The following is a 17,503-nucleotide window of genomic DNA, read 5'->3' on the forward strand; positions in this document are numbered from 1 at the left end:
TATTGGGTACACTATAGATTCCATTTTGTCTAAGTAACCTTGAGTGGCTATAAAGTCTCATTTTGACAAACAAAAAACTGTCAAAATGAAATTACAGGTTTTTCTCTTACCTTTCTTTTGTCTAAGTAACCCTGAGTGGCTTAAAAGAATAGTCTCATTATGACTAACAAAAAGATCAACAATAAATTGCAGGTGTTTATTTTGTCTTTCTTCTGGGTCTGCATGCTTGAGTTGCACACAGTATGTGACAAGTCTTAGGTTCCAACTATCAAAAAAGTCCAAACTCTATTGGGACCTCTAAATCTTGGCACTGCACATTTTAAATATGCATACTTGGATAGCAAGTAACCTTAAGTTATTATTTTCGCAATACTACATACACATTTTGTTGTTTTAAGTTGTTATGTTATTTTTAAAATGTTACATCTTCATTAAATGAAATTGTGTGTTTGCTCCAGCTTTTTGCATTTTTTCTTAAATAATTTGAGTTTTACTTTAAAAATGGTAAAATCTGAATGAGAGTTTATTATGCAGTTGGCTCGTTGGTCTAGGGGTATGATTCTCGCTTTGGGTGCGAGAGGTCCCGGGTTCAAATCCCGGACGAGCCCATGGTTTCATATACTTTTATAGTCCTTAATATCTGATAGTATTTAATAGCATTTTAAAATACTCACTAATGTATACAAACAGGTTTACTTACAATTTCATTAATATACATAAAAAAGACATGCACAGTGGGATCGTTGGTCAAGGGGTATAATTCTTGCTTAGGGTGCGAGAGATCCCTGGTACAAATCCCGGATGAGCCCATCTTTTACAGGTATAAACTTATGCATACTTAGTAAAATGTCAAGCATTTGGTGGTATATTGGGTAAACTATAGATTCCATTTTGTCTAAGTAACCTTGAGTGGCTTAAAAGTCTCATTTTGACAAACAAAAAACTGTCAAAATGAAATTACAGGTTTTTCTCTTACCTTTCTTTTGTCTAAGTAACCCTGAGTGGCTTAAAAGAATAGTCTCATTATGACTAACAAAAAGATCAACAATAAATTGCAGGTGTTTATTTTGTCTTTCTTCTGGGTCTGCATGCTTGAGTTGCACACAGTATGTGACAAGTCTTAGGTTCTAATTATCAAAAAAGTCCAAACTTTATTGGGACCTCTAAATCTTGGCACTGCACATTTTAAATATGCATACTTGGATAACAAGTAACCTTAAGTTATTATTTTCGCAATACTACATACACATTTTTTTGTTTTAAGTTGTTATTTTTAAAATGTTACATCTTCATTAAATGAAATTGTGTGTTTGCTCCAGCTTTTTGCATTTTTTCTTAAATAATTTGAGTTTTACTTTAAAAATGGTAAAATCTGAATGAAAAGCCATTACGCAGTTGGCTCGTTGGTCTAGGGGTATGATTCTCGCTTTGGGTGTGGGAGGTCCCGGGTTCAAATCCTGGACGAGCCCATGTTTTCATGTACTTTTATAGTCCTTAATATCTGATAGTATTTAATAGCATTTTAAAATACTCACTAATGTATACAAACAGGTTTACTTACAATTTCATTACTATACATAAAAAAGACATGCACAGTGGGCTCGTTGGTCAAGGGGTATAATTCTTGCTTAGGGTGCGAGAGATCCCTGGTACAAATCCCGGATGAGCCCATCTTTTACAGGTATATACTTATGCATACTTAGTAAAATGTCAAGCATTTGGTGGTATATTGGGTAAACTATAGATTCAATTTTGTCTAAGGTACCTTGAGTGGCTTAAAAGTCTCATTTTGACAAACAAAAAACTGTCAAAATGAAATTACAGGTTTTTCTCTTACCTTTCTTTTGTCTAAGTAACCCTGAGTGGCTTAAAAGAATAGTCTCATTATGACTAACAAAAAGATCAACAATAAATTGCAGGTGTTTATTTTGTCTTTCTTCTGGGTCTGCATGCTTGAGTTGCACACAGTATGTGACAAGTCTTAGGTTCCAATTATCAAAAAAGTCCAAACTTTATTAGGACCTCTAAATCTTGGCACTGCACATTTTAAATATGCATACTTGGATAACAAGTAACCTTAAGTTATTATTTTCGCAATACTACATACACATTTTTTTGTTTTAAGTTGTTATTTTTAAAATGTTACATCTTCATTTAAATTAAATTGTGTGTTTGCTCCAGCTTTTTGCATTTTTTCTTAAATAATTTGAGTTTTACTTTAAAAATGGTAAAATCTGAATGAAAAGCCATTACGCAGTTGGCTCGTTGGTCTAGGGGTATGATTCTCGCTTTGGGTGCGAGAGGTCCCGGGTTCAAATCCCAGACGAGCCCATGTTTTCATGTACTTTTATAGTCCTTAATATCTGATAGTATTTAATAGCATTTTAAAATACTCACTAATGTATACAAACAGGTTTACTTACAATTTCATTACTATACATAAAAAAGACATGCACAGTGGGCTCGTTGGTCAAGGGGTATAATTCTTGCTTAGGGTGCGAGAGATCCCTGGTACAAATCCCGGATGAGCCCATCTTTTACAGGCATATACTTATGCAAACTTAATAAAATGTCAAGCATTTGGTGGTATATTGGGTACACTATAGATTCCATTTTGTCTAAGTTACCTTGAGTGGCTATAAAGTCTCATTTTGACAAACAAAAAACTGTCAAAATGAAATTACAGGTTTTTCTCTTACCTTTCTTTTGTCTAAGTAACCCTGAGTGGCTTAAAAGAATAGTCTCATTATGACTAACAAAAAGATCAACAATAAATTGCAGGTGTTTATTTTGTCTTTCTTCTGGGTCTGCATGCTTGAGTTGCACACAGTATGTGACAAGTCTTAGGTTCCAACTATCAAAAAAGTCCAAACTCTATTGGGACCTCTAAATCTTGGCACAGCACATTTTAAATATGCATACTTGGATAGCAAGTAACCTTAAGTTATTATTTTCGCAATACTACATACACATTTTGTTGTTTTAAGTTGTTATGTTATTTTTAAAAGGTTACATCTTCATTAAATGAAATTGTGTGTTTGCTCCAGCTTTTTGCATTTTTTCTTAAATAATTTGAGTTTTACTTTAAAAATGGTAAAATCTGAATGAGAGTTTATTATGCAGATGGCTCGTTGGTCTAGGGGTGTGATTCTCGCTTTGGGTGCGAGAGGTCCCGGGTTCAAATCCCGGACGAGCCCATGGTTTCATATACTTTTATAGTCCTTAATATCTGATAGTATTTAATAGCATTTTAAAATACTCACTAATGTATACAAACAGGTTTACTTACAATTTCATTAATATACATAAAAAAGACATGCACAGTGGGATCGTTGGTCAAGGGGTATAATTCTTGCTTAGGGTGCGAGAGATCCCTGGTACAAATCCCGGATGAGCCCATCTTTTACAGGTATAAACTTATGCATACTTAGTAAAATGTCAAGCATTTGGTGGTATATTGGGTAAACTATAGATTCCATTTTGTCTAAGTAACCTTGAGTGGCTTAAAAGTCTCATTTTGACAAACAAAAAACTGTCAAAATGAAATTACAGGTTTTTCTCTTACCTTTCTTTTGTCTAAGTAACCCTGAGTGGCTTAAAAGAATAGTCTCATTATGACTAACAAAAAGATCAACAATAAATTGCAGGTGTTTATTTTGTCTTTCTTCTGGGTCTGCATGCTTGAGTTGCACACAGTATGTGACAAGTCTTAGGTTCTAATTATCAAAAAAGTCCAAACTTTATTGGGACCTCTAAATCTTGGCACTGCACATTTTAAATATGCATACTTGGATAACAAGTAACCTTAAGTTATTATTTTCGCAATACTACATACACATTTTTTTGTTTTAAGTTGTTATTTTTAAAATGTTACATCTTCATTAAATGAAATTGTGTGTTTGCTCCAGCTTTTTGCATTTTTTCTTAAATAATTTGAGTTTTACTTTAAAAATGGTAAAATCTGAATGAAAAGCCATTACGCAGTTGGCTCGTTGGTCTAGGGGTATGATTCTCGCTTTGGGTGTGGGAGGTCCCGGGTTCAAATCCCGGACGAGCCCATGTTTTCATGTACTTTTACAGTCCTTAATATCTGATAGTATTTAATAGCATTTTAAAATACTCACTAATGTATACAAACAGGTTTACTTACAATTTCATTACTATACATAAAAAAGACATGCACAGTGGGCTCGTTGGTCAAGGGGTATAATTCTTGCTTAGGGTGCGAGAGATCCCTGGTACAAATCCCGGATGAGCCCATCTTTTACAGGCATATACTTATGCAAACTTAGTAAAATGTCAAGCATTTGGTGGTATATTGGGTACACTATAGATTCCATTTTGTCTAAGTAACCTTGAGTGGCTATAAAGTCTCATTTTGACAAACAAAAAACTGTCAAAATGAAATTACAGGTTTTTCTCTTACCTTTCTTTTGTCTAAGTAACCCTGAGTGGCTTAAAAGAATAGTCTCATTATGACTAACAAAAAGATCAACAATAAATTGCAGGTGTTTATTTTGTCTTTCTTCTGGGTCTGCATGCTTGAGTTGCAAACAGTATGTGACAAGTCTTAGGTTCCAACTATCAAAAAAGTCCAAACTCTATTGGGACCTCTAAATCTTGGCACTGCACATTTTAAATATGCATACTTGGATAGCAAGTAACCTTAAGTTATTATTTTCGCAATACTACATACACATTTTGTTGTTTTAGGTTGTTATGTTATTTTTAAAAGGTTACATCTTCATTAAATGAAATTGTGTGTTTGCTCCAGCTTTTTGCATTTTTTCTTAAATAATTTGAGTTTTACTTTAAAAATGGTAAAATCTGAATGAGAGTTTATTATGCAGTTGGCTCGTTGGTCTAGGGGTATGATTCTCGCTTTGGGTGCGAGAGGTCCCGGGTTCAAATCCCGGACGAGCCCATGGTTTCATATACTTTTATAGTCCTTAATATCTGATAGTATTTAATAGCATTTTAAAATACTCACTAATGTATACAAACAGGTTTACTTACAATTTCATTAATATACATAAAAAAGACATGCACAGTGGGATCGTTGGTCAAGGGGTATAATTCTTGCTTAGGGTGCGAGAGATCCCTGGTACAAATCCCGGATGAGCCCATCTTTTACAGGTATAAACTTATGCATACTTAGTAAAATGTCAAGCATTTGGTGGTATATTGGGTAAACTATAGATTCCATTTTGTCTAAGTAACCTTGAGTGGCTTAAAAGTCTCATTTTGACAAACAAAAAACTGTCAAAATGAAATTACAGGTTTTTCTCTTACCTTTCTTTTGTCTAAGTAACCCTGAGTGGCTTAAAAGAATAGTCTCATTATGACTAACAAAAAGATCAACAATAAATTGCAGGTGTTTATTTTGTCTTTCTTCTGGGTCTGCATGCTTGAGTTGCACACAGTATGTGACAAGTCTTAGGTTCTAATTATCAAAAAAGTCCAAACTTTATTGGGACCTCTAAATCTTGGCACTGCACATTTTAAATATGCATACTTGGATAACAAGTAACCTTAAGTTATTATTTTCGCAATACTACATACACATTTTTTTGTTTTAAGTTGTTATTTTTAAAATGTTACATCTTCATTAAATGAAATTGTGTGTTTGCTCCAGCTTTTTGCATTTTTTCTTAAATAATTTGAGTTTTACTTTAAAAATGGTAAAATCTGAATGAAAAGCCATTACGCAGTTGGCTCGTTGGTCTAGGGGTATGATTCTCGCTTTGGGTGTGGGAGGTCCCGGGTTCAAATCCCGCACGAGCCCATGTTTTCATGTACTTTTATAGTCCTTAATATCTGATAGTATTTAATAGCATTTTAAAATACTCACTAATGTATACAAACAGGTTTACTTACAATTTCATTACTATACATAAAAAAGACATGCACAGTGGGCTCGTTGGTCAAGGGGTATAATTCTTGCTTAGGGTGCGAGAGATCCCTGGTACAAATCCCGGATGAGCCCATCTTTTACAGGTATATACTTATGCATACTTAGTAAAATGTCAAGCATTTGGTGGTATATTGGGTACACTATAGATTCCATTTTGTCTAAGTAACCTTGAGTGGCTATAAAGTCTCATTTTGACAAACAAAAAACTGTCAAAATGAAATTACAGGTTTTTCTCTTACCTTTCTTTTGTCTAAGTAACCCTGAGTGGCTTAAAAGAATAGTCTCATTATGACTAACAAAAAGATCAACAATAAATTGCAGGTGTTTATTTTGTCTTTCTTCTGGGTCTGCATGCTTGAGTTGCAAACAGTATGTGACAAGTCTTAGGTTCCAACTATCAAAAAAGTCCAAACTCTATTGGGACCTCTAAATCTTGGCACTGCACATTTTAAATATGCATACTTGGATAGCAAGTAACCTTAAGTTATTATTTTCGCAATACTACATACACATTTTGTTGTTTTAGGTTGTTATGTTATTTTTAAAAGGTTACATCTTCATTAAATGAAATTGTGTGTTTGCTCCAGCTTTTTGCATTTTTTCTTAAATAATTTGAGTTTTACTTTAAAAATGGTAAAATCTGAATGAGAGTTTATTATGCAGTTGGCTCGTTGGTCTAGGGCAGTGTTTCCCAACCACGGTCCTCAAGGCACACTAACAGTCCTGGTTTTAGTGATCTCCAGGCTTGAACACAGGTGACTTAATTAGTAGCTCAGTTATTTTGATTTAACCATCTGTGCTGCAGCCTGGATATCACTAAAACCTGCACTGTTGGTGTGCCTTGAGGACCGCGGTTGGGAATGCCTGGTCTAGGGGTATGATTCTCGCTTTGGGTGCGAGAGGTCCCGGGTTCAAATCCCGGACGAGCCCATGGTTTCATATACTTTTATAGTCCTTAATATCTGATAGTATTTAATAGCATTTTAAAATACTCACTAATGTATACAAACAGGTTTACTTACAATTTCATTAATATACATAAAAAAGACATGCACAGTGGGATCGTTGGTCAAGGGGTATAATTCTTGCTTAGGGTGCGAGAGATCCCTGGTACAAATCCCGGATGAGCCCATCTTTTACAGGTATAAACTTATGCATACTTAGTAAAATGTCAAGCATTTGGTGGTATATTGGGTAAACTATAGATTCCATTTTGTCTAAGTAACCTTGAGTGGCTTAAAAGTCTCATTTTGACAAACAAAAAACTGTCAAAATGAAATTACAGGTTTTTCTCTTACCTTTCTTTTGTCTAAGTAACCCTGAGTGGCTTAAAAGAATAGTCTCATTATGACTAACAAAAAGATCAACAATAAATTGCAGGTGTTTATTTTGTCTTTCTTCTGGGTCTGCATGCTTGAGTTGCACACAGTATGTGACAAGTCTTAGGTTCTAATTATCAAAAAAGTCCAAACTTTATTGGGACCTCTAAATCTTGGCACTGCACATTTTAAATATGCATACTTGGATAACAAGTAACCTTAAGTTATTATTTTCGCAATACTACATACACATTTTTTTGTTTTAAGTTGTTATTTTTAAAATGTTACATCTTCATTAAATGAAATTGTGTGTTTGCTCCAGCTTTTTGCATTTTTTCTTAAATAATTTGAGTTTTACTTTAAAAATGGTAAAATCTGAATGAAAAGCCATTACGCAGTTGGCTCGTTGGTCTAGGGGTATGATTCTCGCTTTGGGTGTGGGAGGTCCCGGGTTCAAATCCCGCACGAGCCCATGTTTTCATGTACTTTTATAGTCCTTAATATCTGATAGTATTTAATAGCATTTTAAAATACTCACTAATGTATACAAACAGGTTTACTTACAATTTCATTACTATACATAAAAAAGACATGCACAGTGGGCTCGTTGGTCAAGGGGTATAATTCTTGCTTAGGGTGCGAGAGATCCCTGGTACAAATCCCGGATGAGCCCATCTTTTACAGGTATATACTTATGCATACTTAGTAAAATGTCAAGCATTTGGTGGTATATTGGGTACACTATAGATTCCATTTTGTCTAAGTAACCTTGAGTGGCTATAAAGTCTCATTTTGACAAACAAAAAACTGTCAAAATGAAATTACAGGTTTTTCTCTTACCTTTCTTTTGTCTAAGTAACCCTGAGTGGCTTAAAAGAATAGTCTCATTATGACTAACAAAAAGATCAACAATAAATTGCAGGTGTTTATTTTGTCTTTCTTCTGGGTCTGCATGCTTGAGTTGCACACAGTATGTGACAAGTCTTAGGTTCCAACTATCAAAAAAGTCCAAACTCTATTGGGACCTCTAAATCTTGGCACTGCACATTTTAAATATGCATACTTGGATAGCAAGTAACCTTAAGTTATTATTTTCGCAATACTACATACACATTTTGTTGTTTTAAGTTGTTATGTTATTTTTAAAACGTTACATCTTCATTAAATGAAATTGTGTGTTTGCTCCAGCTTTTTGCATTTTTTCTTAAATAATTTGAGTTTTACTTTAAAAATGGTAAAATCTGAATGAGAGTTTATTATGCAGTTGGCTCGTTGGTCTAGGGGTATGATTCTCGCTTTGGGTGCGAGAGGTCCCGGGTTCAAATCCCGGACGAGCCCATGGTTTCATATACTTTTATAGTCCTTAATATCTGATAGTATTTAATAGCATTTTAAAATACTCACTAATGTATACAAACAGGTTTACTTACAATTTCATTAATATACATAAAAAAGACATGCACAGTGGGATCGTTGGTCAAGGGGTATAATTCTTGCTTAGGGTGCGAGAGATCCCTGGTACAAATCCCGGATGAGCCCATCTTTTACAGGTATAAACTTATGCATACTTAGTAAAATGTCAAGCATTTGGTGGTATATTGGGTAAACTATAGATTCCATTTTGTCTAAGTAACCTTGAGTGGCTTAAAAGTCTCATTTTGACAAACAAAAAACTGTCAAAATGAAATTACAGGTTTTTCTCTTACCTTTCTTTTGTCTAAGTAACCCTGAGTGGCTTAAAAGAATAGTCTCATTATGACTAACAAAAAGATCAACAATAAATTGCAGGTGTTTATTTTGTCTTTCTTCTGGGTCTGCATGCTTGAGTTGCACACAGTATGTGACAAGTCTTAGGTTCTAATTATCAAAAAAGTCCAAACTTTATTGGGACCTCTAAATCTTGGCACTGCACATTTTAAATATGCATACTTGGATAACAAGTAACCTTAAGTTATTATTTTCGCAATACTACATACACATTTTTTCGTTTTAAGTTGTTATTTTTAAAATGTTACATCTTCATTAAATGAAATTGTGTGTTTGCTCCAGCTTTTTGCATTTTTTCTTAAATAATTTGAGTTTTACTTTAAAAATGGTAAAATCTGAATGAAAAGCCATTACGCAGTTGGCTCGTTGGTCTAGGGGTATGATTCTCGCTTTGGGTGTGGGAGGTCCCGGGTTCAAATCCCGGACGAGCCCATGTTTTCATGTACTTTTATAGTCCTTAATATCTGATAGTATTTAATAGCATTTTAAAATACTCACTAATGTATACAAACAGGTTTACTTACAATTTCATTACTATACATAAAAAAGACATGCACAGTGGGCTCGTTGGTCAAGGGGTATAATTCTTGCTTAGGGTGCGAGAGATCCCTGGTACAAATCCCAGATGAGCCCATCTTTTACAGGTATATACTTATGCATACTTAGTAAAATGTCAAGCATTTGGTGGTATATTGGGTAAACTATAGATTCCATTTTGTCTAAGGTACCTTGAGTGGCTTAAAAGTCTCATTTTGACAAACAAAAAACTGTCAAAATGAAATTACAGGTTTTTCTCTTACCTTTCTTTTGTCTAAGTAACCCTGAGTGGCTTAAAAGAATAGTCTCATTATGACTAACAAAAAGATCAACAATAAATTGCAGGTGTTTATTTTGTCTTTCTTCTGGGTCTGCATGCTTGAGTTGCACACAGTATGTGACAAGTCTTAGGTTCCAATTATCAAAAAAGTCCAAACTTTATTAGGACCTCTAAATCTTGGCACTGCACATTTTAAATATGCATACTTGGATAACAAGTAACCTTAAGTTATTATTTTCGCAATACTACATACACATTTTTTTGTTTTAAGTTGTTATTTTTAAAATGTTACATCTTCATTTAAATTAAATTGTGTGTTTGCTCCAGCTTTTTGCATTTTTTCTTAAATAATTTGAGTTTTACTTTAAAAATGGTAAAATCTGAATGAAAAGCCATTACGCAGTTGGCTCGTTGGTCTAGGGGTATGATTCTCGCTTTGGGTGCGAGAGGTCCCGGGTTCAAATCCCAGACGAGCCCATGTTTTCATGTACTTTTATAGTCCTTAATATCTGATAGTATTTAATAGCATTTTAAAATACTCACTAATGTATACAAACAGGTTTACTTACAATTTCATTACTATACATAAAAAAGACATGCACAGTGGGCTCGTTGGTCAAGGGGTATAATTCTTGCTTAGGGTGCGAGAGATCCCTGGTACAAATCCCGGATGAGCCCATCTTTTACAGGCATATACTTATGCAAACTTAATAAAATGTCAAGCATTTGGTGGTATATTGGGTACACTATAGATTCCATTTTGTCTAAGTAACCTTGAGTGGCTATAAAGTCTCATTTTGACAAACAAAAAACTGTCAAAATGAAATTACAGGTTTTTCTCTTACCTTTCTTTTGTCTTAGTAACCCTGAGTGGCTTAAAAGAATAGTCTCATTATGACTAACAAAAAGATCAACAATAAATTGCAGGTGTTTATTTTGTCTTTCTTCTGGGTCTGCATGCTTGAGTTGCACACAGTATGTGACAAGTCTTAGGTTCCAACTATCAAAAAAGTCCAAACTCTATTGGGACCTCTAAATCTTGGCACAGCACATTTTAAATATGCATACTTGGATAGCAAGTAACCTTAAGTTATTATTTTCGCAATACTACATACACATTTTGTTGTTTTAAGTTGTTATGTTATTTTTAAAAGGTTACATCTTCATTAAATGAAATTGTGTGTTTGCTCCAGCTTTTTGCATTTTTTCTTAAATAATTTGAGTTTTACTTTAAAAATGGTAAAATCTGAATGAGAGTTTATTATGCAGTTGGCTCGTTGGTCTAGGGGTGTGATTCTCGCTTTGGGTGCGAGAGGTCCCGGGTTCAAATCCCGGACGAGCCCATGGTTTCATATACTTTTATAGTCCTTAATATCTGATAGTATTTAATAGCATTTTAAAATACTCACTAATGTATACAAACAGGTTTACTTACAATTTCATTAATATACATAAAAAAGACATGCACAGTGGGATCGTTGGTCAAGGGGTATAATTCTTGCTTAGGGTGCGAGAGATCCCTGGTACAAATCCCGGATGAGCCCATCTTTTACAGGTATAAACTTATGCATACTTAGTAAAATGTCAAGCATTTGGTGGTATATTGGGTAAACTATAGATTCCATTTTGTCTAAGTAACCTTGAGTGGCTTAAAAGTCTCATTTTGACAAACAAAAAACTGTCAAAATGAAATTACAGGTTTTTCTCTTACCTTTCTTTTGTCTAAGTAACCCTGAGTGGCTTAAAAGAATAGTCTCATTATGACTAACAAAAAGATCAACAATAAATTGCAGGTGTTTATTTTGTCTTTCTTCTGGGTCTGCATGCTTGAGTTGCACACAGTATGTGACAAGTCTTAGGTTCTAATTATCAAAAAAGTCCAAACTTTATTGGGACCTCTAAATCTTGGCACTGCACATTTTAAATATGCATACTTGGATAACAAGTAACCTTAAGTTATTATTTTCGCAATACTACATACACATTTTTTTGTTTTAAGTTGTTATTTTTAAAATGTTACATCTTCATTAAATGAAATTGTGTGTTTGCTCCAGCTTTTTGCATTTTTTCTTAAATAATTTGAGTTTTACTTTAAAAATGGTAAAATCTGAATGAAAAGCCATTACGCAGTTGGCTCGTTGGTCTAGGGGTATGATTCTCGCTTTGGGTGTGGGAGGTCCCGGGTTCAAATCCCGGACGAGCCCATGTTTTCATGTACTTTTATAGTCCTTAATATCTGATAGTATTTAATAGCATTTTAAAATACTCACTAATGTATACAAACAGGTTTACTTACAATTTCATTACTATACATAAAAAAGACATGCACAGTGGGTTCGTTGGTCAAGGGGTATAATTCTTGCTTAGGGTGCGAGAGATCCCTGGTACAAATCCCGGATGAGCCCATCTTTTACAGGCATATACTTATGCAAACTTAGTAAAATGTCAAGCATTTGGTGGTATATTGGGTACACTATAGATTCCATTTTGTCTAAGTAACCTTGAGTGGCTATAAAGTCTCATTTTGACAAACAAAAAACTGTCAAAATGAAATTACAGGTTTTTCTCTTACCTTTCTTTTGTCTAAGTAACCCTGAGTGGCTTAAAAGAATAGTCTCATTATGACTAACAAAAAGATCAACAATAAATTGCAGGTGTTTATTTTGTCTTTCTTCTGGGTCTGCATGCTTGAGTTGCAAACAGTATGTGACAAGTCTTAGGTTCCAACTATCAAAAAAGTCCAAACTCTATTGGGACCTCTAAATCTTGGCACTGCACATTTTAAATATGCATACTTGGATAGCAAGTAACCTTAAGTTATTATTTTCGCAATACTACATACACATTTTGTTGTTTTAGGTTGTTATGTTATTTTTAAAAGGTTACATCTTCATTAAATGAAATTGTGTGTTTGCTCCAGCTTTTTGCATTTTTTCTTAAATAATTTGAGTTTTACTTTAAAAATGGTAAAATCTGAATGAGAGTTTATTACGCAGTTGGCTCGTTGGTCTAGGGGTATGATTCTCGCTTTGGGTGCGAGAGGTCCCGGGTTCAAATCCCGGACGAGCCCATGGTTTCATATACTTTTATAGTCCTTAATATCTGATAGTATTTAATAGCATTTTAAAATACTCACTAATGTATACAAACAGGTTTACTTACAATTTCATTAATATACATAAAAAAGACATGCACAGTGGGATCGTTGGTCAAGGGGTATAATTCTTGCTTAGGGTGCGAGAGATCCCTGGTACAAATCCCGGATGAGCCCATCTTTTACAGGTATAAACTTATGCATACTTAGTAAAATGTCAAGCATTTGGTGGTATATTGGGTAAACTATAGATTCCATTTTGTCTAAGTAACCTTGAGTGGCTTAAAAGTCTCATTTTGACAAACAAAAAACTGTCAAAATGAAATTACAGGTTTTTCTCTTACCTTTCTTTTGTCTAAGTAACCCTGAGTGGCTTAAAAGAATAGTCTCATTATGACTAACAAAAAGATCAACAATAAATTGCAGGTGTTTATTTTGTCTTTCTTCTGGGTCTGCATGCTTGAGTTGCACACAGTATGTGACAAGTCTTAGGTTCTAATTATCAAAAAAGTCCAAACTTTATTGGGACCTCTAAATCTTGGCACTGCACATTTTAAATATGCATACTTGGATAACAAGTAACCTTAAGTTATTATTTTCGCAATACTACATACACATTTTTTTGTTTTAAGTTGTTATTTTTAAAATGTTACATCTTCATTAAATGAAATTGTGTGTTTGCTCCAGCTTTTTGCATTTTTTCTTAAATAATTTGAGTTTTACTTTAAAAATGGTAAAATCTGAATGAAAAGCCATTACGCAGTTGGCTCGTTGGTCTAGGGGTATGATTCTCGCTTTGGGTGTGGGAGGTCCCGGGTTCAAATCCCGGACGAGCCCATGTTTTCATGTACTTTTATAGTCCTTAATATCTGATAGTATTTAATAGCATTTTAAAATACTCACTAATGTATACAAACAGGTTTACTTACAATTTCATTACTATACATAAAAAAGACATGCACAGTGGGCTCGTTGGTCAAGGGGTATAATTCTTGCTTAGGGTGCGAGAGATCCCTGGTACAAATCCCGGATGAGCCCATCTTTTACAGGTATATACTTATGCATACTTAGTAAAATGTCAAGCATTTGGTGGTATATTGGGTAAACTATAGATTCCATTTTGTCTAAGGTACCTTGAGTGGCTTAAAAGTCTCATTTTGACAAACAAAAAACTGTCAAAATGAAATTACAGGTTTTTCTCTTACCTTTCTTTTGTCTAAGTAACCCTGAGTGGCTTAAAAGAATAGTCTCATTATGACTAACAAAAAGATCAACAATAAATTGCAGGTGTTTATTTTGTCTTTCTTCTGGGTCTGCATGCTTGAGTTGCACACAGTATGTGACAAGTCTTAGGTTCCAATTATCAAAAAAGTCCAAACTTTATTAGGACCTCTAAATCTTGGCACTGCACATTTTAAATATGCATACTTGGATAACAAGTAACCTTAAGTTATTATTTTCGCAATACTACATACACATTTTTTTGTTTTAAGTTGTTATTTTTAAAATGTTACATCTTCATTTAAATTAAATTGTGTGTTTGCTCCAGCTTTTTGCATTTTTTCTTAAATAATTTGAGTTTTACTTTAAAAATGGTAAAATCTGAATGAAAAGCCATTACGCAGTTGGCTCGTTGGTCTAGGGGTATGATTCTCGCTTTGGGTGCGAGAGGTCCCGGGTTCAAATCCCAGACGAGCCCATGTTTTCATGTACTTTTATAGTCCTTAATATCTGATAGTATTTAATAGCATTTTAAAATACTCACTAATGTATACAAACAGGTTTACTTACAATTTCATTACTATACATAAAAAAGACATGCACAGTGGGCTCGTTGGTCAAGGGGTATAATTCTTGCTTAGGGTGCGAGAGATCCCTGGTACAAATCCCGGATGAGCCCATCTTTTACAGGCATATACTTATGCAAACTTAATAAAATGTCAAGCATTTGGTGGTATATTGGGTACACTATAGATTCCATTTTGTCTAAGTTACCTTGAGTGGCTATAAAGTCTCATTTTGACAAACAAAAAACTGTCAAAATGAAATTACAGGTTTTTCTCTTACCTTTCTTTTGTCTAAGTAACCCTGAGTGGCTTAAAAGAATAGTCTCATTATGACTAACAAAAAGATCAACAATAAATTGCAGGTGTTTATTTTGTCTTTCTTCTGGGTCTGCATGCTTGAGTTGCACACAGTATGTGACAAGTCTTAGGTTCCAACTATCAAAAAAGTCCAAACTCTATTGGGACCTCTAAATCTTGGCACAGCACATTTTAAATATGCATACTTGGATAGCAAGTAACCTTAAGTTATTATTTTCGCAATACTACATACACATTTTGTTGTTTTAAGTTGTTATGTTATTTTTAAAAGGTTACATCTTCATTAAATGAAATTGTGTGTTTGCTCCAGCTTTTTGCATTTTTTCTTAAATAATTTGAGTTTTACTTTAAAAATGGTAAAATCTGAATGAGAGTTTATTATGCAGATGGCTCGTTGGTCTAGGGGTGTGATTCTCGCTTTGGGTGCGAGAGGTCCCGGGTTCAAATCCCGGACGAGCCCATGGTTTCATATACTTTTATAGTCCTTAATATCTGATAGTATTTAATAGCATTTTAAAATACTCACTAATGTATACAAACAGGTTTACTTACAATTTCATTAATATACATAAAAAAGACATGCACAGTGGGATCGTTGGTCAAGGGGTATAATTCTTGCTTAGGGTGCGAGAGATCCCTGGTACAAATCCCGGATGAGCCCATCTTTTACAGGTATAAACTTATGCATACTTAGTAAAATGTCAAGCATTTGGTGGTATATTGGGTAAACTATAGATTCCATTTTGTCTAAGTAACCTTGAGTGGCTTAAAAGTCTCATTTTGACAAACAAAAAACTGTCAAAATGAAATTACAGGTTTTTCTCTTACCTTTCTTTTGTCTAAGTAACCCTGAGTGGCTTAAAAGAATAGTCTCATTATGACTAACAAAAAGATCAACAATAAATTGCAGGTGTTTATTTTGTCTTTCTTCTGGGTCTGCATGCTTGAGTTGCACACAGTATGTGACAAGTCTTAGGTTCTAATTATCAAAAAAGTCCAAACTTTATTGGGACCTCTAAATCTTGGCACTGCACATTTTAAATATGCATACTTGGATAACAAGTAACCTTAAGTTATTATTTTCGCAATACTACATACACATTTTTTTGTTTTAAGTTGTTATTTTTAAAATGTTACATCTTCATTAAATGAAATTGTGTGTTTGCTCCAGCTTTTTGCATTTTTTCTTAAATAATTTGAGTTTTACTTTAAAAATGGTAAAATCTGAATGAAAAGCCATTACGCAGTTGGCTCGTTGGTCTAGGGGTATGATTCTCGCTTTGGGTGTGGGAGGTCCCGGGTTCAAATCCCGGACGAGCCCATGTTTTCATGTACTTTTACAGTCCTTAATATCTGATAGTATTTAATAGCATTTTAAAATACTCACTAATGTATACAAACAGGTTTACTTACAATTTCATTACTATACATAAAAAAGACATGCACAGTGGGCTCGTTGGTCAAGGGGTATAATTCTTGCTTAGGGTGCGAGAGATCCCTGGTACAAATCCCGGATGAGCCCATCTTTTACAGGCATATACTTATGCAAACTTAGTAAAATGTCAAGCATTTGGTGGTATATTGGGTACACTATAGATTCCATTTTGTCTAAGTAACCTTGAGTGGCTATAAAGTCTCATTTTGACAAACAAAAAACTGTCAAAATGAAATTACAGGTTTTTCTCTTACCTTTCTTTTGTCTAAGTAACCCTGAGTGGCTTAAAAGAATAGTCTCATTATGACTAACAAAAAGATCAACAATAAATTGCAGGTGTTTATTTTGTCTTTCTTCTGGGTCTGCATGCTTGAGTTGCAAACAGTATGTGACAAGTCTTAGGTTCCAACTATCAAAAAAGTCCAAACTCTATTGGGACCTCTAAATCTTGGCACTGCACATTTTAAATATGCATACTTGGATAGCAAGTAACCTTAAGTTATTATTTTCGCAATACTACATACACATTTTGTTGTTTTAGGTTGTTATGTTATTTTTAAAAGGTTACATCTTCATTAAATGAAATTGTGTGTTTGCTCCAGCTTTTTGCATTTTTTCTTAAATAATTTGAGTTTTACTTTAAAAATGGTAAAATCTGAATGAGAGTTTATTATGCAGTTGGCTCGTTGGTCTAGGGGTATGATTCTCGCTTTGGGTGCGAGAGGTCCCGGGTTCAAATCCCGGACGAGCCCATGGTTTCATATACTTTTATAGTCCTTAATATCTGATAGTATTTAATAGCATTTTAAAATACTCACTAATGTATACAAACAGGTTTACTTACAATTTCATTAATATACATAAAAAAGACATGCACAGTGGGATCGTTGGTCAAGGGGTATAATTCTTGCTTAGGGTGCGAGAGATCCCTGGTACAAATCCCGGATGAGCCCATCTTTTACAGGTATAAACTTATGCATACTTAGTAAAATGTCAAGCATTTGGTGGTATATTGGGTAAACTATAGATTCCATTTTGTCTAAGTAACCTTG

General features: G+C 34.1%; 19 non-coding genes across 19 annotated transcripts; all 19 read left to right on the forward strand.

Moving 5' to 3' along the window:
- Positions 1-536: 536 nt before the first annotated feature.
- On the forward strand, positions 537-608 carry TRNAP-UGG (transfer RNA proline (anticodon UGG)). The gene has a single exon. It is a non-coding gene; the product is annotated as a tRNA-Pro (tRNA).
- Positions 609-1,397: 789 nt separating this feature from the next.
- On the forward strand, positions 1,398-1,469 carry TRNAP-UGG (transfer RNA proline (anticodon UGG)). Its single transcript has one exon. It is a non-coding gene; the product is annotated as a tRNA-Pro (tRNA).
- A 790-nt stretch (positions 1,470-2,259) lies between these two features.
- TRNAP-UGG (transfer RNA proline (anticodon UGG)) lies at positions 2,260-2,331 on the forward strand. The gene has a single exon. It is a non-coding gene; the product is annotated as a tRNA-Pro (tRNA).
- A 794-nt stretch (positions 2,332-3,125) lies between these two features.
- Positions 3,126-3,197, forward strand: TRNAP-UGG (transfer RNA proline (anticodon UGG)). Its single transcript has one exon. It is a non-coding gene; the product is annotated as a tRNA-Pro (tRNA).
- Positions 3,198-3,986: 789 nt separating this feature from the next.
- On the forward strand, positions 3,987-4,058 carry TRNAP-UGG (transfer RNA proline (anticodon UGG)). Its single transcript has one exon. It is a non-coding gene; the product is annotated as a tRNA-Pro (tRNA).
- Positions 4,059-4,852: 794 nt separating this feature from the next.
- TRNAP-UGG (transfer RNA proline (anticodon UGG)) lies at positions 4,853-4,924 on the forward strand. The gene has a single exon. It is a non-coding gene; the product is annotated as a tRNA-Pro (tRNA).
- A 789-nt stretch (positions 4,925-5,713) lies between these two features.
- TRNAP-UGG (transfer RNA proline (anticodon UGG)) lies at positions 5,714-5,785 on the forward strand. The gene has a single exon. It is a non-coding gene; the product is annotated as a tRNA-Pro (tRNA).
- A 1,848-nt stretch (positions 5,786-7,633) lies between these two features.
- Positions 7,634-7,705, forward strand: TRNAP-UGG (transfer RNA proline (anticodon UGG)). The gene has a single exon. It is a non-coding gene; the product is annotated as a tRNA-Pro (tRNA).
- A 794-nt stretch (positions 7,706-8,499) lies between these two features.
- Positions 8,500-8,571, forward strand: TRNAP-UGG (transfer RNA proline (anticodon UGG)). Its single transcript has one exon. It is a non-coding gene; the product is annotated as a tRNA-Pro (tRNA).
- Positions 8,572-9,360: 789 nt separating this feature from the next.
- On the forward strand, positions 9,361-9,432 carry TRNAP-UGG (transfer RNA proline (anticodon UGG)). The gene has a single exon. It is a non-coding gene; the product is annotated as a tRNA-Pro (tRNA).
- A 790-nt stretch (positions 9,433-10,222) lies between these two features.
- Positions 10,223-10,294, forward strand: TRNAP-UGG (transfer RNA proline (anticodon UGG)). Its single transcript has one exon. It is a non-coding gene; the product is annotated as a tRNA-Pro (tRNA).
- Positions 10,295-11,088: 794 nt separating this feature from the next.
- On the forward strand, positions 11,089-11,160 carry TRNAP-UGG (transfer RNA proline (anticodon UGG)). The gene has a single exon. It is a non-coding gene; the product is annotated as a tRNA-Pro (tRNA).
- A 789-nt stretch (positions 11,161-11,949) lies between these two features.
- Positions 11,950-12,021, forward strand: TRNAP-UGG (transfer RNA proline (anticodon UGG)). Its single transcript has one exon. It is a non-coding gene; the product is annotated as a tRNA-Pro (tRNA).
- Positions 12,022-12,815: 794 nt separating this feature from the next.
- Positions 12,816-12,887, forward strand: TRNAP-UGG (transfer RNA proline (anticodon UGG)). The gene has a single exon. It is a non-coding gene; the product is annotated as a tRNA-Pro (tRNA).
- Positions 12,888-13,676: 789 nt separating this feature from the next.
- TRNAP-UGG (transfer RNA proline (anticodon UGG)) lies at positions 13,677-13,748 on the forward strand. The gene has a single exon. It is a non-coding gene; the product is annotated as a tRNA-Pro (tRNA).
- Positions 13,749-14,538: 790 nt separating this feature from the next.
- On the forward strand, positions 14,539-14,610 carry TRNAP-UGG (transfer RNA proline (anticodon UGG)). Its single transcript has one exon. It is a non-coding gene; the product is annotated as a tRNA-Pro (tRNA).
- A 794-nt stretch (positions 14,611-15,404) lies between these two features.
- Positions 15,405-15,476, forward strand: TRNAP-UGG (transfer RNA proline (anticodon UGG)). The gene has a single exon. It is a non-coding gene; the product is annotated as a tRNA-Pro (tRNA).
- A 789-nt stretch (positions 15,477-16,265) lies between these two features.
- On the forward strand, positions 16,266-16,337 carry TRNAP-UGG (transfer RNA proline (anticodon UGG)). Its single transcript has one exon. It is a non-coding gene; the product is annotated as a tRNA-Pro (tRNA).
- A 794-nt stretch (positions 16,338-17,131) lies between these two features.
- On the forward strand, positions 17,132-17,203 carry TRNAP-UGG (transfer RNA proline (anticodon UGG)). The gene has a single exon. It is a non-coding gene; the product is annotated as a tRNA-Pro (tRNA).
- Positions 17,204-17,503: the final 300 nt, after the last annotated feature.

This window comes from Pseudophryne corroboree, chromosome 3 (assembly GCF_028390025.1).
Source record: "Pseudophryne corroboree isolate aPseCor3 chromosome 3, aPseCor3.hap2, whole genome shotgun sequence".
In the NCBI taxonomy this organism is placed as follows: domain Eukaryota; kingdom Metazoa; phylum Chordata; class Amphibia; order Anura; family Myobatrachidae; genus Pseudophryne; species Pseudophryne corroboree.